The sequence below is a fragment of the Microtus ochrogaster genome, linkage group LG9 (assembly GCF_000317375.1).
Source record: "Microtus ochrogaster isolate Prairie Vole_2 linkage group LG9, MicOch1.0, whole genome shotgun sequence".
Classification (NCBI taxonomy): domain Eukaryota; kingdom Metazoa; phylum Chordata; class Mammalia; order Rodentia; family Cricetidae; genus Microtus; species Microtus ochrogaster.
This window is the reverse complement of record NC_022034.1, coordinates 22803525-22830832: the sequence shown is the minus strand read 5'-3', so window position 1 is coordinate 22830832 and position 27308 is coordinate 22803525. Positions and strand designations below refer to the sequence as shown.

The following is a 27308-nucleotide window of genomic DNA, read 5'->3' as shown; positions in this document are numbered from 1 at the left end:
ACAGGTCTTCCTTAAGAATGAAGGCTTACATGCCTCCTCCTTGAGGACTAGCTTTCATCTGACCAGTTAGCACCAAGGAAGGATATAGCCAATAACTTTATTCATCTATGATGCCTAGAAACACAACAGTGACCACATGGCCCAATAACCCTAAAGGGTGCAATAGTGGCATGAATTCCTTGGTGGTAACCAACAACTCTTTAGTTGGACTTAAGAATAACTCAACAAGAGGGAAATCATACCTGGTACTGGAAGCCTAGATAAATATTCAATATCAGTGAAGTCATGATTATTAGAGAAAACCTCAAAACAACTACTTTGCTAAAGTAGAATAAGCCTTAACAACAATCTAAACATGTGTTCTTACACTGACAAGTAAGTGTGGTACTCACCCCTCATCCAGAAAGCTTCTCTTTGAAGAAGACAGAGACCATTACAGAAAACCATAATCAACCAAAATGCATAGTTGCGGTGCCCAGCACAAACCGATACATCTGCAACACAATCCCTGCTCCTAAGGATTTGGAAACATAGTGTAAGGGGGAATCAGAGAGATTGTAAGGGCCAAAGGACTAGAAGTTTTCTGTTCGATGTTTTGTATCTCCTAGTAATGTCAGAAGCTACCCATCCATAAAATCCCATCAATAAGACTGCTTAAAATGAGCTGAATGAGGAGGATGCCAATAAACATGCCAATGTGTATCAACATTTAGTGAAAAAAAAAGTTGTGAATTTGAAAGAGATCAAGGAGGGTATATAGGATATTTTGGAAGGAGAAAAAGGAGCGAGAAATGTTGTAATTACATTATAATTTCAAAATCAAAAATAGTGAACACTCTTGCTCAAAATATAAAGAAATCTTCTAGCAGTTATCAAATATAATAGAAAACCCTCAGCATCCTTCATCAGACACCTATGGATATGATACTTTAGTAGTACATCATAATTTTTATTATTCATCATTTAAGCAGAAAACATTCTATGCACTGCTCTGTTATTTAACAGATAGATACTCCTTGAGTGGTAGCCTTGGTGCCAACCAAGTTAGAAACAAAAATGTGATGTGGTTCCTTACTTAATAAAGTTCATATTTTAGTTTAGAAGTGACACTAGCATCAGGTACATTGAAATAGTCACAGATTATCCTAAGGACTACAGAGTAATGATGGTGCCTGTTTGTAGGCTAGACAGAAGAGACGGAGGGGAAGGGAAGCTTACTTTAGAAGGAATAACTAGAGATCTACTTCCATATTATCTAACCATAAGCACTTACCAAGAAGGAGGCAAGATGCCCTTACTAACATCCTCATCACTGATTCAGTGTGAAACTCAGAACACTTTATTAGTTGAAAATGAGATCTTCTCCCTTATGAAAGTTCATATAGCTGGCGAGAGTTGAGTTCACTGCAGTGTGAGCAGATGCCACTCCAGTTCCCCTACCCTGACCTGCCAAGGCTCATTAATCTTTACCATTTAACACCTCACTGTTCATGTCTTCCCTTTCTAGAAAGCACAGCATAGTCTGTCCATATTATGTATAGCCCGTAGCATAAGGTGTTTAGAAAAAGTTTCAATGTCTATAATAACCAAAAGCATTGCCCACAGTTAAAAAACAATGTTAGCAATGCTCCAACTCAATTTCGGTATTCATAATTCAAATTCCACATGAATTACCTGACTAAGTAACCAACCTAGTCATTTACGGCATGCCCATCTTGGAGCTTTTTCTTCTCATTAACCATTCCTAGAAATCTAATCTCAGACACTTTAGGTGGATTTACATTTTTTTACATGTATTTATTTAGTATACACTAGCATACCATGATTTGTGCATGGAGTTCAGTGAAGACCTTCTACGAGTCAGCTCTCTCCTCCCTCTACATTGGGTTCTGAGGAAGTGAACTCCAGTCATGTGAGTGGAAAGTGCTTTTATCTGATAAGACATCTTATCGTCCCTCAGCAGATTCTTTCTCAAAAATAACTGTCCTGTAACAGAGACCTTCTAAAGGGCAAATTTACGCCAGTCAAATATAGATCATTGATTCTGCCTATCAAAGCCTTGCACAACACCATCTCCTACTTCTATATTTGACCCACACTTTTGAGTCATCACTCTTCTGGTTCTGAATAAACTTTTCTACAACCACCTTCCTCCTGCAGGTTACACTGAAGCTGGGAGAAGCCAACATCTTGGTCACCTGTGCTCTGGGGTCAGGAGACCTAAGCTCTAATGTCTGCTTGACTTCTTGAATCCCATGGGAAGATGGAGTCAGTAAAGGGACCTCTTGTAGAGCAAGAGCAATACTTACTTCATCAAGTTATGAGAAATAACTCAAAGTAAACCCATCCAATACCACACTGTTACTGAACATTTTACTAGCTCTTACGAGTCCATAATCAAATAACTAAACCACTTTTTCACCAACTCCTATTAGACCACAGAGAAATATGACACAAGAAATCTTAACTTGGTAACTACTTTCTGTTATAGTTAATTAAAAAATAATAAAAGCATGGCAGAGCAAAAGCAAATGAATATACAAACAAACAAAACTGAAACAGTGACCGGAGATTGATATATAACTTAAATATTTATTTATGACTAGATTATATGGGAGGTGACAATATTTTACTGTTATCTCTGAAGCTATAATACATTTAAACATTAGAGAGGTAACAATTGCATATGTTTAATTTTTAAAATATATTTCTTTTGAATTATACAACTTTTTATATAAGCAATCAGGCAGTTCTTATGATTTACATAAATTTTCCACTTTAGAGCTCAAAAATACAAAAACTGGTAGTGATTCTACAGATAAGAATAGCTAAAGAGAATAATATTTTTAAAATTAGATTCATTTATAGAATAGGTTCAAATATAGTTACCAGTCCTCACTAATAATTTCAGATGTATGACCAACCACGTGAAAGCTGGGTAAAGCTTACTTTAAACATGTTAGTTGTAGGGTCTGAGTGTAGGAAGGAGGGTAAGGTGGTTTTGAAAAATTTCCTGCCTCTGAAAATGGTCTGTCAGTTACTCTAGGCCTTGCCAAAGCTGGTTCCTCTAACATTGCAAATGAGACTTTTGTTGATTGCCCTGGTAGCCAGTTGTCTCTGACATTTGTTGCACATTTGAAAATTTGCTTGGTTGTACTTCCTGCTTACTCAAGTAATATTATTTCCCTTCTTGGGTCTTTGATGGGGTTGAAGACTAGATAGTTGTAGTTACTTTCCTCTTGATGTGGGAGTCCCCTCTATGTGTTGCCTGTATTGGTTAATGAATAAAGAAAACTGTTTTGGCCTGATAGGGCAGAACTTAGGTAGGTGGAGAAGACAGAACTGAATTCTGGGAGGCAGAAAGCAGAGTCAGAGAGAAGCCATGGATCCTCCACATGAGACAGATGCTGGTTAGAATTTTACCTGCTAAGCCACTTCCACATGGTGATACACAGATTAATAGAAAAATGGGTTAAATTAAGATGTAAGAATTAACCAATCAGAAATTAGTGCTAATGGGCCAAGCAGCGATTTAATTAATACAATTTCTGTGTGGTTATTTCGGGGCTAAGCTAGCCTGGCAGCTGGGAAGAACAAATGGGCCCACTCTTACAACATCCTCTCATGAGACTTGGTCAACTTATTTATAATACAAGACTTAAACTCCTTAGAATAGGATAATTATTGAGACATTTATCATCTGTTTCTTGCTTGATATTGTTTATGCTGGTTGTAGTACTTATTTTTATATCTGATATTTGTTCTTATTGTATATTTTTTGTAATAGGCTTAAAACTCTCTTATTTAAACAAAAGGAGTGGTGCTGTAGGAATTCTTACAGCTAGTAGCCAGCCTTTAAGTTACCTGCCCACTTTGGCATGGCTTCTTATACTATGTATGCCAATGTAAAACATGGGTCCGGCCTCCCTTCCAGTGGCGTGATTCGGTTTCTGTTTCCCATTTGTGCAGAGGATTATGATCTGTGAGTTTGCCCCTAAATAAATAACCCTTTATTATACTCAAATCTGAGTGGGATTTCTTTTTAGTGTCCTTCTTCAAGCATGTACATCTTGATTTTGTATATTACAAGTCATTTTATCTCTCAAAGATGTATCATTTTAGTACGTTTTAATTGTATTTGACTGTATGGAAAGTACTTAATTTTCCTTTTGTACACTGAAGTGCTCTCAGTACTTAGAACAGTGCCTACAAAGGGAAAATAAATATTGTTTTGAAGAAATTAATAGATTAAACTAATTTTGGATGCATCCATTTGCTGACTGAAACACTGGGCAACTGACTGAACTGCTGTGAGCCCCTCTCCCATCCATATCTGTACCCATTAGCAGTATACAAATAAGATGCAAGTACCAAGTAGAGTGTTTGAAACATTCCTGGTCTTCTAGTCAGTGTCTTTTTAAACATTTGAAGCTGTTTGCTATTTCTTAAGTCTACACGACTAGAAATTGTTTTCTTTCTTTGTTAGGTTTTCCCTTGTTGATGACATTATGGATTTATTTCACAGCCCTCCACATGTAACCTTCCTAGAGATATCAGCTCCTGCTCTCAACTACTGTCTATCTTTGTGTTTGGGCTCAACACATTCCAGTTTGAGCTGCCGCTCTTAGTTTCATGTATCTTGGTAGACTGCAAGCTGATGGTCCTGGAGATTGCTTTCCAGTCATTGGTGCCATTGCATTCAGCAGTTGCAATGTGTTACTGATAGTGCAAGTCCACTGGCTGTCAAGATCTTTACAGATATATGTGGCAAGGTACCAATAAGGTATTGGCATAATATTATATGAACTGTACTGCACAATCTTTGGTTTGGCACAGTATAAAGTGTTCTGAAGAAATTACACAGCAGACATATATGTACACCTTTTTGGCATTTGGCTATTTTTCTGACTATGGCTTCTGCTTGTATCATGCTAATGGGAGGCAAAGGAAACTTAGGCAGTCTGCTATATTCTGGTTACTTAATAGCTCAGTGATGTGATCAAGCAGTCCTCTCATATTAATTATTAAAATTACACTTATGGAAAAGTCCCTTTTTAGTATGATCACTGTCCATCAAGCCTCTTTTGTGAGGGTTACATTAATGCATCACACAGTACATAAGCCCAGACAACATAAAGGACTTTGCAGGCAGAATGCTCACTTGCTATAGTAGCATTAATACAAGCAATGGAACTGTTTGCACTTTTGGAATTTCTATCACCAATACCAGACAAGTAAATCTCTCTCTGCTGCAATGTGTTGTCTGGAAGACTGAAAAATAAATGTGTTTTAAAAGTAGCTACCTATCATGTTTTTGGGAAATAGATATATTTCCAATTTGGTTCAGTCCAACCCTCAAAATGAATAAACCTGCCATAGCTGAGTTGAGTGCTTCGAAGCAACTTAACCTTCCTTAATTTTAAAGGCCATACTAAAAATTTTGTCTGCATAACCTTCCCTAATCAAGTTTGGAGGAGACAGCTGGGCCTGCCTTTTCCTTTCAATGTGTTTATAGTTAAAAATCTACATTTGCTCACACAAAACCCTTTAAAAAATCAGCTGCAGAACTGACGTCAGAGAAAGCAATCCCAAATTCTAAGTTATGAATTTAAAAAGGCAGGAGGGCAGCCTATTGCCATGGGACAATGGTCTTTTATCCTGTCACTTGCATTATTTTTAGTAAAATGTTGGTTGGCCAGTAGCCAGGCAGGAGGTAGACATGGGGTGACAAGAACAGGACAATTCTGGAAAGAGGAAAGCTCAGTCTGCAGTTGTCACCCAGACAGAAAGGAAGCCAGATGAGAATGCCTCACTGATGAAAGGTACCAAGCCACACGGCTAATGCAGAGAAGAATATTGGACTAATATAAGATGTAAGACACTATCCTGAGTGAGGTAAGCCAGACCCAAGAAGAGGAACATGGGATGTACTCACTCATATTGGTTTCTAGTCATAAACAAAGGACATTGAGCCTATAATTAGTGATCCTAGAGAAGCTAAATAAGGAGAACCCAAAGAAAAACATATAGGATCCTCCTGAATATTAACCTTCATCAGGCAATGAAAGGAGACAGAGACAGAGACTCACATTGGAACACCGGACAGAAATCTCAAGGTCCAAATCAGGAGCAGAAGGAGAGAGAGCACGAGCAAGGAACTCAGGACCGCGAGGGGTGCACCCACACACTGAGACAATGGGGATGTTCTACTGGGAACTCACCAAGGCCAGGTAGCCTGGGTTTGGAAAAGCCTGGGATAAAACTGGACTCTCTGAACATAGCAGACAGTGAGGACTACTGAAAACTCAAGAACAATGGCAATGGGTTTCTGATCCTACTGCCCGCACTGGCTTTGTGGGAGCCTAGGCAGTTTGGATGCTCAACTTGCTAGACCTGGATGGAGGTGGGGGTTCCTTGGACTTCCCACAGGACAGGGAACCCTGATTGCTTTTAGGGCTGAGGAAAGGGGGGAACTTAATTGGGGGAGGGGGAGGGAAATGGGAGGCGGTGGCGGGGAAGAGACAGAAATCTTTAATAAATAAATAAATTTAAAAAAGATGTAATAAAGAGTTAATAGGAAGCCTGAGCTATTAGGCCAATCAGTTTATGATTAATGTAGACCTTTATGTGTTTCTTTGGGACTGAATGACTGCAGGGCCTGGTGGGATGGAAACCTCTCTCAACAGCCTATGAAATCCCTGTTGATAAAGAGCAATATCTTTTTTCATCCAAAGCAGTAACTGTAAAGAAACATTCTGTGACAGGACAGGAACCCTGTAGGCCATTACTGGGGAGGTCATGAAAGTGACATTGTAAAGAAATCTCTACAGCACATTTTCTCTCTTGTCATCTACCATTCCTTGACTCCTCATAAGGCTTTCTTGGCTTGGCTAATAAAATGACTTTGTACGCTACTGCAATGTAGCAAGAACTCGTATATAGTGGTATAGACAGGGTGAACCCCCCTGAATATTCTAGTTCATTTAATTACTTGACCATCAGTGTCAGAGTTGAACCTTCAAATGAAGTTTGTTCCTAAAATGTGACTTGTGCTGCTTCTAAGGGGCATCTGATAGGGACAGGCATCCTTATTCTTTGTGCCTCTGGATGGGCAGTATTTCTGCTAAATGTTGCACCAACCATATGCCTCAGAATGTAGACAAGTTGGGGCAGAGCCTTCTGGTTGTAATGTTCATAGACTGAGAGGGGAAAACATGTTTTTGAGAGGTGAGAGCATTGAGACTGGTCATCTGTCACAATGTAATATAGCCCATTCCCTTCTAACAACCAAGATAAAGAACCATGAACAACAATGAAGGAAGGCTTTTTATCTAGAAGTGACCAGGGGAAATTGCAAAACATAATTGTTCTGGGGATTGGGAAAGGAGCATTGAATAAATCTGCCTGAAACATGCTTAATGACAAATTAAGGGATTAAGGATTCTTTTATGGGTGATCAGCAAGAATGTAGGTTGGAGCTATGTAGGTAAGGTTTTTACTGGCTTGTGAGGACCATGTGTAGGAATACTTATTGTCACTGGAATTCATAGAATTCCTTATTGTGGGCAATAGTAAAGCAGGGAATTGGTGGCAGGGTCTGTGAATTTATGGAATAAAAAAGATCGGAGTTCAAATCTCCACTGTTCAATTTTGAGCCATTTCATTAATCTGTCATTTCTTCATGTGTAAAAGTAGAATAAAGAACTCATCCCACAAGTTTCTAGAGAGGGCTATGTGATATATCATTACAGTGGTTGCTCAGTGCACCTTACTTCCTCTCTCAAACAGAAAATTAAAAAATGTAAAGTTATCAAAGGTACTGGGTTGATTTCTGTTTTTCTTTGGGCAGGGTCTTCCTATGTAAATCTGGTTGCATGTTCATTTCAACAAGCAAGCAATTCAACTTGAGAGCTGAAGAGATTGGGAGGGTGATTCTGGAAGGACTCTGAGCCAGGTCAACTCCAGTTCTGTTTCAATCTGTCAACAAAGACTTCTTAGCATAGGACAGGGCATCGACTTCTTCCTGTTCTTTCTTAGTACCCAAGAGTGTGAGACTCAAAGAGAAAAAGAGCAAAGGGGTTAATATGTAACAAATAAGAATCCAAAAACAGTGTTGCTATGTACTACTATGGTCATCATCGCATATGAAATTTTACTGCATAGAAATGCTTATCCACTCTGGTTGCTCTTTAGATAACAGGCTGTCAAGTCTCATTGGCATCCAATTTAATGCCTGGATGAGAAAACCAGGAAACTGCTAAGCTGTACACTGTGAGAAAGTTATACCTATGTTTCCTTTAATATCTTTTCTAAAAACTCTCATCTCTAAGCTGGCCCTGGAGGGGTGAGGAGTTTCTGATTTGGGCAAGTGTCTATTTTCAGCTCATCACTTTTATTCGTCATTTAAACATGGCCTTTGAGATTCAATCAGTGCAATACAACAAAATTCTTGGACCTCAAAATGTTTTGATGCAATGTTAACTTGATAGTTCTGACTCTGTTTTAAAAAATATAAATGCCCTTGATCCCAAAATTATTTCATTAGCTATGGGCTAGGGTTCATAGTACTAAAAATACTTGCAGATAACCTTCCATTAAAGTAAATTCCTTTGTGCACTTGTGGTACAACTTACCAGATACTGACTTGTCATAATGTTCTTGGCTTTTCCAGTCAATGTCTACTTGGATTTTTGAAACAACTGGTCAAAAAGTACAAAACCTATGAATACTCTCTCCATGTAATGATTGTCTGACAGACCCTCAACAGGTGTAGCCAAAGACAATGGTGTGGAAAAGGAATGAGCTATGAATAGTCTCCACAGCCACCTTTTCTCACATCATTAGTCAGCAAGACTAAAACCCAGGCTATCTAGTGACTCCAGGTGCTTATGTGGTCTCAGAAACTTTAGGGACAATAAACCATGGAACAACTTTTAAGGCTGTAGAACTGGTCAATCAAGTACTAATATCAGATGATGTCTTTGGTTGGTTCCAGGGAAATAGCCACGAGAAAGGAGACCTTAAGAATCTTAAGAAACCTGTAGGCCTGGCTCAGGGTAGGAATTAAAAGCAGAACATGTCTGTTTAATCTTCCAGACTCAGTGAATGAACTGCTACACTGCCATCTGCAGAACATAGCCACATCCTTCCCAGTATCATATCTATCTTAAGGCTGAGACTCTAAAGGGCGATACAGGCACAGTGATCTCATGCTGATGATGCAAATACTCAGGCTTAATTTGCAAATGGTTAGAAAAAGAACCTATTTAGACCACAAAAGAAGCCTAGATTCACGTCAAAGTCTGATGGAGTTCTAAATATAGAATAAAGATAGTTTAGCCTAATGTTGATTCAAATTGGGTCATTGGTCTAAAAATGTTAGGATATAAATGTGATCAATGTAGAATTTCTTTTAAAGGCATGTTGGTCTAGGGAGATAGTTCTATTAGGAAGCAAAAAAAAATATAACCTGAATATAGAAACTGCTCATGTGAAATGTCACTAGAGGTAGAAGAATGTCCCAAAGACTTGGTGCATGGGAATGTTCAAATTGCTTATTGATTCTATTTCCCTGTCAAGATGCTGTTTCTTCATATCACCAATAAAATGGATTTCAAGACAAACAACACAGTCATCAAAACATTAATTACATTTTCCTTGTCCTGTGACCAAGGTACCCGAGAGAAACATGCAAGAAACAGCTGTGGTTCGGTCCATCATTACTGAAAAAGCAGGGCAGAGTTCACTGCATCAAACGTGTGTGTTAGAGATTCCTAAAACCACAGGGACCAGGAAGCTCAGAGCAAGGCTAAGACCTCCAAAGCCTCTTCCCTTGGACTTCTCTTACTAGACAGGCTACACCTCTCAAAACATTCACAACTTACCATGACATTGACCCACACTGAGGGATAGCATTTAAACCACGGGTGTGGGGGAAACTTCAGAGTCGAATTATAAAGCCAACCATATAAAAAGAGAAAGAACAGGAAAAGGGAAAACAAACAGTCCTACCCAGCATCTGTACTCTCATGAAGGTGTGATTGTGCTCTATATTTAATTAAACTAATTAATCCTATTTGATGTTGACTGTGTCAATTTCCCTCATCAAGAGTCCTTTCCATTACTTTTCTCTCCTACCTTCTTTCTGTTCCTTTGATCTTTTCCCATAAAAACTTACACATGATTTCATTCAACAAGTACTTATTGAAGACCTGCTATATGCCAAGAAATAGTTTAATATGCTAAGGAGACATTGGTGAACAAAATTTCCTGTCTTTAGTCAAATTCCACTTTAAATGATAAAACTGAAAGACATACCAAATTAATCCTTATATAATTTAGGTAAGGATTTATTTATTTATTTTACTCGACTCACTGAAAACACAAGACTGCTTTGCTCATCTCTACTACACACAGTAGGCCCTCAGTCATTATTTGCTTGATGTCCGAATCTAGCACTCTAAATGACAACAGCATGAAAGTCAAAGGCATTCCTAGAAATGAACATCTGAGCCTTCTTCCCTCAGTACTAATTTATGAGCAAGCACAGAAAAGCACAGTAATTAGAGCAGTTGAGTAGTAGTCTCCAATTTTAGCTCTAATTTTGGAAAGTTTTGTAGTTGAAACACTGAGTTGTCTAACATACCCAATTTCAGGGATCAAAGTACTTAAAAAAAAACATTTTAGTAAAAGCCTTTGGCTCTTAAAAACCTATAGTGGATTTTGGGAAATTTCTCTAGCACCAGGTTTTTCCCTAATAGCATAGTGGTTCCCTCTATCAAGATGTCTCTTTCATTGCTCTCCCACTTCTTCCCTCTTCCCCCTCAACCATCCTTTTACCTCAAGTTCTCATCTCATCTCCTTCTTTACTGCCCCCCTTGTCCTAGGAGATCTCATCTAATTCCCCTTCCCAGGGTGATACATGTGTCCCTGTTAGGGTCATCCTTGTTACCTAGCTTCTCTGGAGCTGTGGATTGTGGTCTGGTTATGCTTTGCTTTCCATCTAGTATCTATTTATGAGTGAGTATATACCATGTTTGTCTTTCTAGGTCTGAGTTGCCTCAATCAGTTCACATCTGTTTGCCTGAAAATTCATGATGTCATTGTTTTTCACAGCCAAGTAATACTTCATTGTATAAATGTACCGCATCTTCTTTATCCATCCTTCAGTTGAGGACATCTAGGTTGTTTCCAGGTTCTGGCTATTATGAATAATGTTGCTATAAACATTGCTGAACAAGTGCCATTGTGGTATGATTGATTATCCTTTGGATATATGACAAGGCATGGTATCACTGTGTCTTAAGGATGATTGATTCCAATTTTTTGAGAATTCCTAGGAATTCACAAGGATGACCCCAGCTAAGATTCCTAGCAATAGTGGAGAGGGAGCACAAACTAGCCTTCCTCTGTAATCAGAATTGTGATTGTCCCAACTATAATCATAGAGCCTTCATTCAGCAGCTCATGGAACTAGTTGTAGAAATCCACAACCAAGGACCAGGCCAAGCTCTGGGAATCCAATCAAAAAGCGGGAGGAAGGAATATATGAGGAAGAGAGGTCCAGATCATGATTGAGAAATCTACAGACAGTTGAACCAAGCTCATGAAAATTCATGAAACCTATAAAAAGAGCTGTGGTTCCTCCTTGGGACCAAACTAGGCCCCCCATATGTGGGAGGCAGTGGGGAAGCTTAGACTATCTGAGAAACACCTGATAGTAGGACCAGGATCCATCCCTGGTGCATGAGCTAGCTTGTTGGAGCCCATTCCCTATGGTGGGATGCCATTCTCAGTCTTAATGCAGGGGAGAAGGAGCTTGGCCCTGCCCCAACTTAATGTGCCAGACTTTGTTGACTTCCCATGGGAACCCTTACCCTTTGGGAGGAGTGGATGGTGTTTAGGCTTGGGGGATGTTGGGGTGGATGAGGGAGGAGAAGTTTGGGGGGGGGTGAACTTTTGATGGAATATAAAATGAAATTAAATTTTGAGTGAGGTAACCCAGACCCAGAAAGACAATTATCATATATACTCACTCATAAGTGGTTTTAACCATAAAGCAAAGAAAACCAGCCCACAAATCACAATCCCAGAGAACCTAGACAACAATGAGGACCCTAAGAGAGACATACATGGATCTAATCTACATGGGAAGTAGGAAAAGACAAGATCTCCTGAGTAAATTGGGATCATGGGGACCTTGAGAAAGAGTTTAAGGGGAGGGGAGAGGCAGGGAGGGGAGCAGAGAAAAATGCAGAGCTCAATAAAAATCAATAAAAAAGAAAAAATCTATATTGAAGAACTGGCATTCTCACTTGGTTCCTAAATCACAAAATTGGAACAAATCTTTGCTTTAAAATATAAATATCAGAATACTATGAAGGGCCTCTCTCATTTAGAGCATTAGTGAAGCTTCGTGAATTAATATTCAAAGGGCTCAAACTGTCCTGACTAAATACATATTAAGGTGGTACTACTTAATATCCACACAACTGCCATGTCATAGAAGTAACTTTTAGTAAGATCTTATAATTTACAGGAAGGCTCACAAAATGTTGCCCTTCAAGGGAAGGGTTTATGCTTTACAACAGATGTAGCACATTCTTTCACTTGCAGACATTCATTTTGTCTCAGACTGCAGTTGTAAGGAGAGAGGTCACAGTGTACTAATGAGTGAGTATTGCCCTGGACACAGCCTCCAGGGGGTGATATTTCTTTTTTCCCCACAGCCCTTGCTAGCATCTTCCTTGCCCTGTAGCTTATGTAAAATAGAGGGTGAGTGGGGGGTGAAAACAAAGAAGAAAGGCAAAAGGCTGAAGAGTTTGATGCTTAGTTCTTTTGAGGACCATTTTAGAATTTTATTTATTTATTTATTTACTTATTTATTTATGTATTTATTTATTCTCTCATACAATACATTCCAACCACAGCTTTACCTCCTGCTCTTCTCCTAGTCCTCTCCCAAATCTCCCCTCTTCCCCATATCTACTCCTTCCCCATTTCCTATCAGAAAAAAAAAAAAAAACAGGCTTCCCTGGGATATTAACCAAATATGGCATAGCAAGATGCAATAAGACTAGGCACAGACCCTCTGATCAAGGCTGGACAAGACAACCCAGGAGGAGGAAAAGAGTCCCAAGAGCAGGGGAAAGAGTCAGATAACCCTCACTCCCACTGTTAGGAGTCTCACAAAATTCCCAAGCTAAACAATCACAGCATGTATGCAAAGGACTTGCACAGACCCATACAGGCTCTATGATTGCCACTCTAGTCTCTTCTAGTCCTTATGAGTCCTGCTTAGTTGGTCACATTCATCTTGCCTGTTTTTGCCATAAATACAAGAGTTGACTTCATGACTATAGCATTTATAATGGCAAATTACAAGATGGAAGTATTTTAGACTCAGGCTATTTTTACAATTTGAAAAACAAATACTATCCATATAACTTGACAGTACCATGAAAACATACTACATCAGCGTCACAAAAGCCACTCCAGACATCTGTGAGGAACATTTTTAAATGGTAAACATAATGAAAATCTTATAGATGAATGGTAGGATTCTTTCTGTTATCTTGATAACCATTTTTAAAGGAGCCACACCCATTCATTCACCGAGAGCCAATATTGCCATACTGTAAGAAGCACTACTGCCAAATATCAAGTACAAAGTGAAATGTTTCAGATCCCAGTGATGTAGGTTCACACTTAGTAACAAAGGTAGTACTAACTAATGGACTTACAAGAGAAGGAGACAGCAAGTCAAATGAATAGGTACTGCATTCAATTTTAAGGTTTTAGAGTGTATACAAATTCTAAATTCGACCATATGTGCTTTCAAAATACTCTGTAAGCAAGAAATACCTGTAAGATTAAAAGAAAAGGAGAAAGAGACTAAGGAGAAGGAGAGTAGAAGAGAGGCAAGAAGGCACAGGGTGGGGGAGACAAAGAATTAAAAGCTTACAAATGGCCAAGTGTTGTTTCTATCTCTGATATCCAAATACCTTCATGCTTCCACTCCCACACTCATCAACATCGAAACAGTGACATACAACTCCAGAGTGAGAGCCAATAGCTGGCTTTGAACTACTTTTTATTCTCGTACAATCTGTTTCCCTAAAGAAAGGAAAAGGAAAGGAACAACACTTCTCAGCTACTGTTTTTCTCTCTCTTTGTAAAGCCATAGACACTCCCACGCAGCACAGGCTCAATCCCAGCCAAACTGTGTGCGTGCGCGATTTTAAATAGGAAAAGCAGGTCTTCCATTTCTGTTAGCAAAGTCACCTCTCACTGCTAGAGCTAAACATGTAATAATACTTTATTGTCATGAGCAGGAATCTGCTTTGCTAATTAAATGCAGCTGTCAGTAATTATTCCTTGTCAGTATAATCTATTTTCGGTTGCTCTACTTTAAATGATAAAAGAGGGCCTGATATTGAGAGGGTGGGATAGGCAAGGTGATTGCTTACTTCCTCAGATTATCAACTCATTTTTTAAGAAACGACCGATGAGCATTTTTTTTTTATTCTGATGACGTGTTTACTGGACTGCTCCGCTTGTTCTTAGCATGGGGAGTGCTTGGTTAAAACTGTCTTTACTTTAAAATTTCAACTCTCTATACTCTTACCCTTCTTTGTAATACCCAAGGTCTTAGCAGTTTCTTAACACTGCCATGGCATTCTCATTGCACATCCTGAAGGGACAGCAGGGAGCAAATCTGTAAGAAAGGCAGCAAGTGAAGTCATTGGAATGTCCACCAATGTACATACACATTCTAGTTCCTGGCAAACTTGGTTAGAAACAGAGAAAATCCCTTTTGGAAGGAAGAGTAGTAACTTTTCTCTCTATATATTTCCTCTTATCCTCAGTCAGGTTTACTTTGGGAGTAATCAGTTTAAGCTTCTGAATTTGAAAGAAAAAAAAATACTTTCATCATCTTTGTATGTGATACCAAGAGATCTGCATCTGTGATACTGAAACAAGGTCAGGGCAAAGTAAATGGAGCCTGACTTACTGCATGAGCTAGGTACTGTGGCAGCCACAGATGCTGGCATCCTGTCCAGGGTCAGAGGTATGCACAGCCCTGACATGGTAAATGAATGTGGTGGGAATGGAGAGTGGAAGTAGGAATCCAAAGGGGTTGTTTGATGGACTGGTAGAAGGATCAAGAAGAAAAATAAGCTCAGCAAGAAGTATAGTATGAGGGAAGCTTGCCATATAATAGCTTCACTCCTCCGGGGATAAAAGACTTCTGACACCCTCAGAGCATCCCAACTGCATCATTCTTCTCCCACCATCTGTTGTCCACACAACACTCCAATAGGATCCCATGACACTAGTTATTAATTATCTTGTCGAGTTGCCCTCAAGTTTGGCAGCTACTCTTCTGAATATGCCATGTTACATATATATATATGTATATAATATTTTGTTTTTGTTTTTTTGGAGGCCCCCTGGGATATATAATATATTTTTATAAATATGTATTCATATCAGGGAAAGAAAATCTTTCCAGAGGAACAATGAAAAGTAAAATAAAGCTATGCAAGTGCATGTAAAGTTACATAGATAAAAGTCACTAACTTATATAGTATCCATAATCCAATGAGAATGGCATAAATGGATCATTGTTCTATTTTGTCCAGTGAGAAAACTCGAGTTTTTCCTTAATGTTCTCATTTCTGAAAATAGTAATAATAATAGTAATAGAAGAAAATGAAGAGTCACTGAGGGCCTTCAGAAATGGTTTTTTCAAAGAGAAAATTCCAAAAGATAAAGGTAGATAGTAGGTGGGGCCTTTAATAGGTTTTTGTTTTAACTTTTATTTTAATGGAGTCTCTATCCTAGCCCACTAAGTCCCCAGAGAGGCTGATGTCTACTGAAGTCCATCTTTTAAATCAGTTGATTGTGATTCTGGCATATTGTAGGTGATCAGTCAGCTGGTGAGTTTTGACTTGTTATCATAACATTGGTTAATATGTGTGGTAAGCACTTTAGCAAGATTTTAGGTAGTTGAGCCAAAAAAACGATTCAGAACCTTTACATTGACGAACATAGATTTTGTTTTACACATGAGTGTCAACAGGTCCCCCAGGTCCCACAATCACAGAGACCATTATGTACCTTTGTGCATTTTCCTACACTGGATCCCTTGTCCAATGTGGGGAGCCATGAATTCCCCTTCCAGTTTCTCTTAATGCATTGAAAACTGTTTCTCTTTGAGCTTGCTTTAGGATCTCATGAGGCCTGGCATTGAGACTATATCAGGGGCATTCTCAGGATATCTGTCCAAGACCACCCTAGCCAGGATTCCAGAACTGGTCTCACTGTACACAACGCTGCTAGATGTCAGGATGATGATCTTAGTCACTTTAGGAACTTTATTGCATTTTTTTTCTCAGCATTATTTCCAGTTTCAAGCATCTTCATAAAAACATACATACATGGTCATCTCCTTAAAACATACAAAAGGCCTTTTATACAACTTTCCAAGATTTCAATATTTTAATGCATTTTAATTAGCTTACATCAATCATATGCAATAGGTTTTACCATCAAATTATCATATGCACATATTGTATATAACTACTACTACTTCGCTCCCCCCCACCATACTCAAGTATACACAACTCCTGGTTAAGCAACTTTTTAAAATAGAATATGGTTGTTTATCCAGCAGGATGGCACTGCTAAGGACGATAAGCTGCATCTAATCTTCAGGACGCACAAGCTGAAAGGAGAGACCTAATGTCTTACAGATTGTCCTCTGACCTCCACAGGCATGCACTCTGCTCATTCTGGCACAGGGTGAAACAGGTACCTGTTTATATACTAAATGATGAGAAGAAGAAATGAAGAGTTGGGTGTGCGAGGACTGAGAGAGCAGTCTTCTCTCTGAGCTCTCTGGTCAGCCCTCTCTTCGGCCTCTTCCAATAATCCTTTTCTCTGGTAAGTTCAAGTGTGCATGGTGAGCTATCAAGATGATTTATTCATTTTTAAGTATAAATTTGGAACTTTGTTTCTCTAGAAATGATCTACAAAGGATTGTGTATTTTTATTTTTATTTTATACCTTCAAGATTAAGAACATTCAAGAAGGTTCCACAAACTTATATTTTAAGATTTTTCTTTTAAAGTCTTTTAACTGTATATTATAACCATATCTCATATTTAAGTTCTTTATTTCTTATAGAGCAGGAGACATATTGAACAAAGTACTAAGTATTTAATAATTCTGAAAAAATCTATGAATATTTGAGGTAAATCTGAAAATAAATTATTTTACTGTGAACAAAATAGAAAACTCAAAAGACCAAAAGATAGGCCAATGACGTACAATAATCCCCTTACAAATGCTTATCTATTACACAAGAAATGCAGCCTGTTGGTAAACATACTTCATAGTAACCACACAGAAACGAGGCTTTTAGATGTGTGTGGCCATTCCCTAGGAAGTAGCCACAAATATAAATAAAATAAAAGTCCCTTCAAAGACATATAAAACATAATTTTACATTCAAAAATATCTCAAGTACACTATTCTCTAAATATACTGACATATTTAAAAATATGTAAACTAAAACCTGAGAAATTTCAGCTCTGAATCTGTAGTGCTTCAAAATGTACAAGCTCTTCAGAGATGACATGATGCTGCAAATGAAATTCGCCATCTGGTCTTATCTTACACATCAGTCAAAATACAAGTGTGCTGAAGTAGTATATAAAACTGAAAGGAGAAATAGAGTGCACGTGAAACATTAGTGAATTTTCTGCTTATTCTTGCTCCCATTCCCAATGTATACAAGCAAATAATAATCCAAAATTGGAAAATATCTGAAATTTAAAGATTGCAGATAGGTCATCCACCACCTGAATAAATATTTAATTGACTTATTTGATATTTCCTTTCTGAAATCAGAAGCAAGAACACACAGTTAAATACAATGCTAAGTATTTCCTTATTTCCCTTGTAAATCAATTAAAATCATTAACAAATATTATTACTTATTCAGGTATGAGAACCTCATTTTATATTTTAAGACCAAGAGAAAATGAGTATGAAAGAACTAAGTTAATCCTTCCTGCTTTCACTTTAAATTTGACTTTGGAATTCTTATTGTGAGAATCTAACAGTATTTTAAGTTTAATTGCTTTATTTGTTTATTTGGTTTTTTTTTTTTGCTTATTATATCTGTGGCTACTTACTAGGGAATGGCCACACACATCTAAAAGCCTCGTTTCTGCGTGTTTACTATGAAGTATGTTTATCAACAGGCTGCCATTTCTTGTGTAGTAGATAAGCATCTGTATTGGGATTATTATACGGCATTGGCCTATCTTTTGGTCTTATTAAGTTTTCTATTTTGTTCACAGTAAAATAATTTATTTTCAGATTTACCTCAAATATTCAAAGGTTTTTCAGAATTATTAAGTAATTAGTACTTTTTTAAATATGTCTCCTGCTCTGTAAGAAAAAAGAACTTAAATATGCAATGTGGTTATAATATATGGTTAAAAGACTTTTAAAAGAAAAATCACAAAATTGAGTTCATGGGACCGTCCGAAACTTTCTTAATCTTGAAGGTATGAAATAAAAATACACAATCATTTATAGATCATTTTTAGAGAAAAAAGTTCCAAATTTACACTTCAAATGAATAAATCATCTTGATTGATGGATGCTCATTGTACACACTTGAACTTACCAGAGAAAAGGATTATTGAGAGAGGCCAGAGAGAGGGCCGACCAGAGAGGTCAGAGAGAAGACTTTTCTCCCAATCTTCCCACACTCTCTTCTGCGTTTCTTCTCATTATTTAGTACAAAAACAGGTACTTGTTTCTTTGCCGATTGATTTTACCATCAACCCTATAGGTTTCCCAAGAGAAGAATTGAGTCTCCGTGTCTCCAGCATCAAGCACACTCCATAGCATAGAGCAGTCATCCAACAAATGAACTCTAGAATGGATCAAAGAATTTACCAAGTAAGAAAAAGGAATACCAAAATTAGGCAGATGAAGGAATATTGTGGTTATTTTTAATAAAAAATAGGACTAGTGCTTTATTTATTCCAGATACTATGGATACATTTGAGGGGAAAGTGTTTGTATATGAGCATGTGGTAGAGAAATCTGAAACAACCCCAACTCCACAGAGTGTGATCAATACTATAGCAGATGATCAGAAATCTAATAAATTCTTGTGCTACAATGAGCCTCAAGAAAGACACAGGTAATAATATGAAGAGAGATGGTGAGGAAGGTAAAATGTTAGAAGAGCAATGAATATTGACACTTGTGTGTGCAAAAAGAATGGATGTTGAAGGGACATGACCCATTGCTTCTTGGAAACAAACTCACCATTGTTGTGACATGCTAGATACCAGAGAAAGAGAACTGCAGCAAACATGCAAAGGCCCAGCAGAAGCAAAAGGCACTGCAGCATCTGCAGTCCCGTGACCCTGCCTAAATGAGATTGTCCCATCAGAGGATCCCTTCTGCTGGGCTGACACAGGGAACTTCAACTGCATGTCGCTGCTCTTCCAGCATGGCCAATGGCAGCTTAAGTAGCTATTATATACACATGTGAGAAGAGTGAGCTATGACAAACCAAGGCATGAACTTTCATCTAAATGAGACTCTTTAAGGTGAAGGGATGTGGCAAGGAAGGCACAGGGAAATAAAGAGGGGTGGGGTAGATTTTGGAAATATTGATTAAATATGAGGTAGCATCATTTAATGTTTCATTAAATAAAAATTACACAGAAAAGCACAAGTAGCTAAGCTATATGAGCTTAAAATGTGGATGGTAGGTGGAGCTTCTGTATTAAATTGTTACCAAAAAAGAGAAATCTAAGAACTAAATTAAACCTTTAAAAGAAGTAACCTGAGTAATGACAACAACCCAGACACAGCCTTTCCTTTTTATACAACGAATTCTCTCTATACACTGTAAATTGAAAGAGTCAGAAGAATATCGGTGTCTCCCACAACTTTTAGTTGTTATTGAATATAAAGAGAGTAACAAATATTTTGGTGACTTTAATAACACCTTGTTCCCCTCCTTCACTGTACCTATGTCAGAGCACATGTACTATCAGAACAGGTCAGCAGGACTTCAGGCTGGGCATTTTGGTGCATGGCTGAACAGCACTTGGGAGGCAAATATAGACATTGGAGGCCAGCTGGGTCTGCATAATGAGTTACAGGCCAGAGATACTAGACCTCCATAGTGACACACAGAAATAAACAAACCAAAACACAACAAAAGAGCTATAGGCAGGCTTTAAAAAGAATGTGAATGCCGGGCAGTGGTGTGCATGCCTCTAATGGACGCAGAGGCAGGCAGATCTCTGTCAGTTCGAGGCCAGCCTGGTCTACAGAGCTAGTTCCCAGGACAGGCTTCAAAGCTACACAGAGAAACTCTGTCTTGAAAAACAAACAAACAAACACAAAGAATGTGAATTAGCTGTCCCATGAGCTTTTGAGCTTTCTCTCAAGTTCAATATCCCTGCCCCCATTTTTTCTGGTTCTTAGGGTAGAACCTAAAGCCTTGAGCATGCTGGGTAAATGCTCTGTCATTGAGTTCTACTCCAAGTCTCTTACATTCTATGGTAGATATGGGCCTCTTAGTCTAGTAATCAAGCTCAAGTTTTGAAACATCTTTCATTCTGTTCTTCCCTCAGCACTAAGAGAATACCCAGAATATGTGTTTTATAGACTAGAAGCCATGGTTCATCATGTAGCACATGGCTATTTCATTTAACTCTCCTAATGCTGTCATAGTGATGTTAAAGATCACGATGCTATCAGCAGAATCAACCACTGACTCATATTTGATGCACTAATCCTAGGTATCTTGTATAGATTATTATAAAAAAGACTGCAAATGGCATTTCTATTACCACATAACATCTAAAATTAGTAGCAATTAAAAAGTCTAATCAGTGTGCTCCAAGGGGTCAGAGATAAGCAGCAGTGAAGTAGAGACCAGCTCACCCAGTCCTGCCTGATAAAGTACTTACACTATGATAAATGCCAATGTAAGTTTCTTCAGTGGCTTGAGTGAGCTAGCTATGCTGGAAAGCATCACAGTGACATTTTAATAGGTTTGCAAACAGTTCCCCAAACTATCCTCAAATAGTGTGATCACTACTATTTATGATAGGATGGTGTGCTTCCTCATTAGCACTTTAGAGATCCTGCTCTTTAATGTTAATCTTGTCTTTTATGTCTTATTAAAATAAAAGACATAATTGTAGCCACTCTTCCCTATATTCAAATGCAAGTGGTTGAATCAATTTATTTTTCAACACTCCTTCCACACCTTTATTTTGTTCAACCACTCCATTTCAGAAAGATTATTATACCACATGGCTTCACATATGATTCATAGATGATGACTAAGACCAACATAAAACAGAAATTGTCTCTTAAACATTGACTGGTATTATGATTACAAAATACCCAATGTAAGTATAAAAATGTTTGAAAGGTCTTTATTTTTGTTTTGTCTTTGGACAAGCAATTTGAGGAATATCCTGCTTCAGTTCATGTAGCAAACAGTAACAGGCTGTATAGAGATGATGTTGACAAGGTGAAGTTCCATCTCATACCTTTTATAAAACTCAGATTTCTTTGGCACGAACCCTATAGTAACACATATCATTGACCTTAGTGTAAGAAGTTCACATTATAAGGATATTATGGGAAGCATAAAACATTCAGTATCTGATCATCTATGCTATTAAAACTGCTTAAGTGTAGCATCAGTTCTTAAAGTTACCTAATTTTAAAGTAGCCGAACCTTAGGAAATGATTGAGTCCATTAAAAACTACATTAAGGTGCAGTACCACACTCCAGCCCTGCTCGGGTTCAGGCTATGTCACTGTTCCATTACAGACCCTTTCCTAGCGAGTTTCTGAAGAATTTACTCAAAGTTAAAACCTTCATGGAGTAAAGCTGCTCACTGGCTTGCTTAGGACCACCTGACCAGGCTTAGCACCACCCATGTGAACTGGGTCCTGCCATAACCATCATTATTCAAGACAATAACCCACAGACATGTACACAGACCAAATAAATGGAAACAATTCTTCAACTTAGCTTTCTTCTTCTTAGGTGACTAGTTCATGTGAAGTTAACAAAAACTAACAAGCATATGATTGCTTTAATTAACTTTAAAAAATTATTCAAAAGCAGTGAAATAGTATAGGAGGCTGCCCGAATTAAATGTCAGCTTCACCATATTGGTAGCCTTAATGATTTGGCTGCCATTTAAAGAGACAAAGCCTCAATTTCCTCATCTGTAAAATGGGCATAGTAACAATATGTATTTCCCCTATGCAAGATGGGACATGATAGAGAGGCTGCAGAAATCAATGAGCTGTTTTTTTAGTTGAGAATTTTGAAAAGTACTAACTAGTCACACACTATTGGCCATTATAAGTATTTCTTAATCAAATTGTTCATAAAAGTTTATCACTCCAAAATTCTTATACCAAACTTGAGATATTTGTAAGTATCACTCTGAAGATGAGGCTCACATCACAAATCCCATGTCACAAAGGGATGATCTTCCTGTAGTAGGTTATTGTAACATAGAGCTGTATACAGAAACAAAGACCAATGCATTTTATATACACATGCACATGTGTATGTATACATATTTGCATATATTTATATATAATACTTGATAAAAACAACTTTTCAAACACTTCTAAATACAGATACAGCTTTCTTTCATGAAAAATTTCAAAATAATGGAAAATAGTCCATTGTAGAAAAGATTAATAAATAATAAGGCAGATAATGAACCTTGCATATAAGATTCAGAAAGGTGGTGCATCCTTATCTGTGTATAAGCTAGAAGGATTTCCAAACATAATTTTTCTAACAATTGATAAGTTAGCTATTTTGAAGTACATTTGATCGGTGACTTAAAGTGTAGTCATTAATATCTTGCTTTAATTGTGCTTCAGATAGAGAAGTAAGGATTGCATCATGGTTCTCAGAAACAAATTTGGATTACAGAGAAAGAAAAATTTGTCAACAAATAATTGGACTCCAGGAAAAAAAAATACAGCTTTGCTTGCTTTAAAGAATTCATATTAAGTTGAAGGAAAAAAAATCCAAGTATCCTACTATTCTGAATAGTATCATTCCAGTCCATAATGGAAAGTCAAATAGTGTATTTCACTAGAAAGAGTTGTTTAGTTCATGAATAAAGGCCACTGCCATTTAAAAAAAAAAGCAGCCTGCCAAGATATTCCAGGAGATTCAAACAAAATTCTCCCCAACTAAAATTTCCATAAGAAATTTTATTTTTTTCCTCTAAAAGAGAACCTAAACAATCATTTTTGTTAACTTCTTCATTTGCATATAATTGCATTATTAAGAGATGTTACTGTTGCCGAGATTAGAAAAACATAGGGATGGGGAAATGAGGAAGCAAAACACTGTTCTATGAATTTAAGTTTGCTTTTTTGAGGCAACAGGAAGATTTGCATTTATTCATAAGTGAATGCTAATGATGTATGGAGGTCTGGCACTGCTCCAGAGAAGTGCACAGGAAGACAGGACTAGAAATGAGTAAGAACTGCAGATTCATGACTTGCTCTAAGAACTCTGATAGGCAATCAGAAGATTAGAGACAGCGTCAGTTCTGTGGAGTTGAGTCATCCAAATGACACGTGGGTTAAAAATAATGGCAAGACTTAGGCAGAAAACAAAGTTAGATACTTTAATGTATCATGTGACTCTTGAGTCAAGGGCTCTTTGTTGGCTGATTATCTACTTTGGGGACAAATCTGTTTTCCTAAGAAAGCTACTGCTCTGCAGTTCCCCTCACCCAGACAGAGTAAGAACAAACACCCCACTGCTAGCAATAATCCTTCCTTGTTTGAAATAACGCCCCAGCTCAGCCATGCTTATTGTGTGCGCTCATGTCTCTAGAAAGACTTCTTGAATGAGTGCAAATTCAGCGAGGAAGAAAGTTATTCATTCAAAAACATCTGTGTACGTCTGCAAAATGGTGAGAATAGTGAAGGCAGCATCTCTTCCAAACACTGAGCAAAGCCTCCTCACAAAGATATCAGAGGGAGCCACTTTCAACATTAAGCCTGAGATCCGGTTTCATGTAGAAACCAGGACCCAGTACCTGCTGCGACTAGTCACTGAACACTCTGCCCATAATTCCCCTCATTAGATGCTTAGCAATATCTATTGGAAAATATTTTCCATGAGCAACAATGCCTGTTTCTATTTTATTAATTGAGGAAAGATCATGTGTAAGTAGCCTAGGGTAACTTAGGAGAGGCCAGAGCTATTATTCTTATACATTAACACATTGCAGCTAAGTCAGCTATAGGTAAACAATAGTTTCCTCCCCATTATTGTTTCTTGTCTCATTGAATTTTAGCACAATTCACTGGCAAATATCTTTATTTTCCCTGAGAAGCCTGTCTCAACGGACCCAGACACTTCAAATAATATTGGTTGTAAACAAGCGTGACAAAAAAGGAAAGGAAAGATGATTTTATTTCTTCTGCTAAGAACTTAACTAATTTAAGAATAAAGAGGGGGAAAAAACCACTCATGAAGAGGAAGGGCAAAGGTAACTTTAAAACGTATTGTAATTAATAGCAATAAAAGATTTTAAAGCGTAATATTTGATATCTAAACTTGGCAATCACTGATCATCTTCAGCAGTTTCTTTGAAAGGGAGACCTATATGTTGGAATTGAATTGTAACATGAAAACACCTGTCCAAAGCTATGAAATATGTAGAGAACATTGCACAAAACCCTTTAGAGGCACTCACTTGGTATGACTGACAGCAAATCAGTTGAGAAAGAAGTAGTGTCACCCCAAGGATGTCCGCCCGTATTGTGCCCACTCCATACCCTGCATATTGTTTATCAGATTCAGCTGACATAAATCAGAAGAGAGTCACGGGGCAATGAAATGTATCCACAAAGTGATACTGATACGATATAAAGCACTTTAAAAACGTTAAAGGTCCCCTTAAGAGAAGAGTCTTTTCCATGAAATAACCGAGGCAAACAGAGAGACAGAAAGAGACAAATAGGTACACGCAGAGAGATGGAGAGGGACAGACAGAGAGCCGGAGACAGAGGAGAGAGGAAAGAGCAAGAGAGAGAAGAACGGGGGCCACAAGTATCCCAGCAGTAGCTTTCTTGGGTACATGGCACTCAAGGAAGGAAGCCTGCAAGCACATAGAGGCGCCCACCAAGATGAAATGACTCAGGAGGAGCGCTAGAGGTTTGGTTGCTGTGGTCCTGAAACTGGAGTAAAGTCATCCACAGCAGGTGGGGTTTCCTTCTAAGCTGCGTAGTGTTCTAAGTCCCAGAGGCAGGTGACAGCTCTGCAGTGGGTCGCAGAGGCTGCAGACTTCTTAGTAATAATAACTGATCACCCTCTTCTTTGCTCCCATCGTGTGTGTGTGTGTGTGTGTGTGTGTGTGTGAGAGAGAGAGAGAGAGAGAGAGACAGAGAGAGACAGAGACAGAGACAGAGAGACAGAGACAGAGAGACAGAGACAGAGAGAGAGAGATGCTGGATGTGAGAGGGAAGGGAAGGGCTGAACTGAGTGAGGCTTGAGGGAATGGGAAATGACGCTAGGAGTGGTGGTGGTGGGTCTCCAAAGAGACCTTCCACCAAGGCAACTCATGCTTACTCTGTCTACCTTTTCCTTGTGCCTCAGTACATCCCACAAGATACTTCAAATGGCAGTATGCAATCAGCCCAGAAGTGGCCAAGCACGAACCCCCAAAACTCTGCTGAGATGAGCAATCTTCAGTTGAAAGCGAGTTCTCCCTCTGACTCTAGGAAAGCACTGCACATAGGTCTCTGGGAAGACAGGAGGGTGAGCCGGCAGGAGGACAAGCTTGGAGGCCAAGTGACTATCTAAATTCACTCAAGCAATTGCTCCACTGTTTCCCTTGTCCCATTAGTTTAATCCCAACCTCAGGAAAGGGGGTTTGGCTCAAAGACTTCATCAGGAGGCACCTATTAAAACAAAACCCCGCAAGGAGTTTTGGCCAGAGCGATGCTTTCTCTAGCCGACTCCCCTTCTCGCTTCCCCCAAACCTAGAAGGTCCGAGTAGATTCTTCTCCCCTCTCTACCAGGCACGGAGGAGGGCAGCATGCCCTGCTCACTCACCGTCATCCCCAGTGGCGACAGCCTCTGAGCGGACCGCAGCTTGGGAAGCGGTGGCCCAGACCAGTAGCGCTGGGTTACCCAGCCATTTCCGCGGTCCCAGTGATAGTTGTCCCGTAGTTTGGGATGCTCTGACTAGGTGCCCGCTGTGAGTGAGCGGCAAAGAGAGCAGACAAGCAGCGCTGTATCCGCGCGTGAGAGCGGGGAGGGCGGTCTCCCACTCTGGGGCGGCGACAGCGGTGGCCGCGAGGTCCGGGGCGGGGAGCGAGGAGCGGAGGGGGCGAGAAGTAGTGGAGTTTACAGCGCGTTTCGCGCACTTCCCTGGGAGACTGGAGCCAGGTGCGGCAGGGCGCGCTCCCGCGGCGCAGACACGTCAGGGGCAGGCGCCAGAGTCCGAGTTCGCGTAGCTAAGGGGACCGCAGAAGCTGTTCGGGAGGAGGTTCGCATCCTCCTCTCCCTGCACAGACAGGGATGCAGAACCGGATCCCGCACGCGAGGGGCAGAGCCTCTGTCGTCTGCGGTGACAATGTCTGCAAACCCCGTCCCTCGGGATGCGTTCAAAAGAGCAACAGTCAGGGCGGCTCTGATTTTCCCTCTCTGTGTCCTCCTGCCGCCAGTGCCAAGCTGTGCGGACCGCGGACTCCCTGCCGCTCGCGCTGTCAGGGCCGCCGCCCGGTCTCCGGCGCTCCAGCCGGCTGCTACCTCCCAGAGACGTGCCCAGCTGGATGAGAGAGCGTGTGTGTGTCTAAGAGGATATCTTCCCCTTCATCACTTCGGCTCGCCGGAGGGACCAGGTCCCGGGCGACCAGCTACAGAGTGGCTGCCAGTCCACACCCTCCCGGTTCTCTTCCCACCCACCCCGCCCCTTCGCCTCCTTGCGCTCCCCTCCTCCCTCTGCTCCTCCTCCAGTGGCCGCTCCTGTGCTCGCTAGGGCGGCGGAGAGACCTAGAGAAAAGGAAGGAGGAGGAAAAGGGTGGGGGAAAGGAGAGCAGGTATCTTTAACGAGGAGGTGGGCGCACTCACTGGAACCCCCAGCGTCACGGAGAGGGCCAGGCCTTAGGGGTTGTAGCTGGAGCAGGATATACCCGGAGGTGGAGGACATAAGGCTGGCTTACTGCCTGTCCCACCCCGG

At 39.5% G+C, this 27308-nt stretch overlaps 1 protein-coding gene across 2 annotated transcripts in view; it reads right to left on the bottom strand.

Annotated features, from left to right (window-relative positions):
- Positions 1 to 26960, bottom strand: part of Hs3st5 (heparan sulfate-glucosamine 3-sulfotransferase 5) — a 274163-nt gene extending 247203 nt beyond the window's left edge. For both annotated transcript variants that reach the window (XM_026787481.1, XM_026787482.1), the window contains exon 1: positions 26180 to 26960. The gene's annotated coding sequence lies outside the window, so the exon portion shown is untranslated. The remainder of the gene's footprint in view (positions 1 to 26179) is intronic.
- Positions 26961 to 27308: the final 348 nt, after the last annotated feature.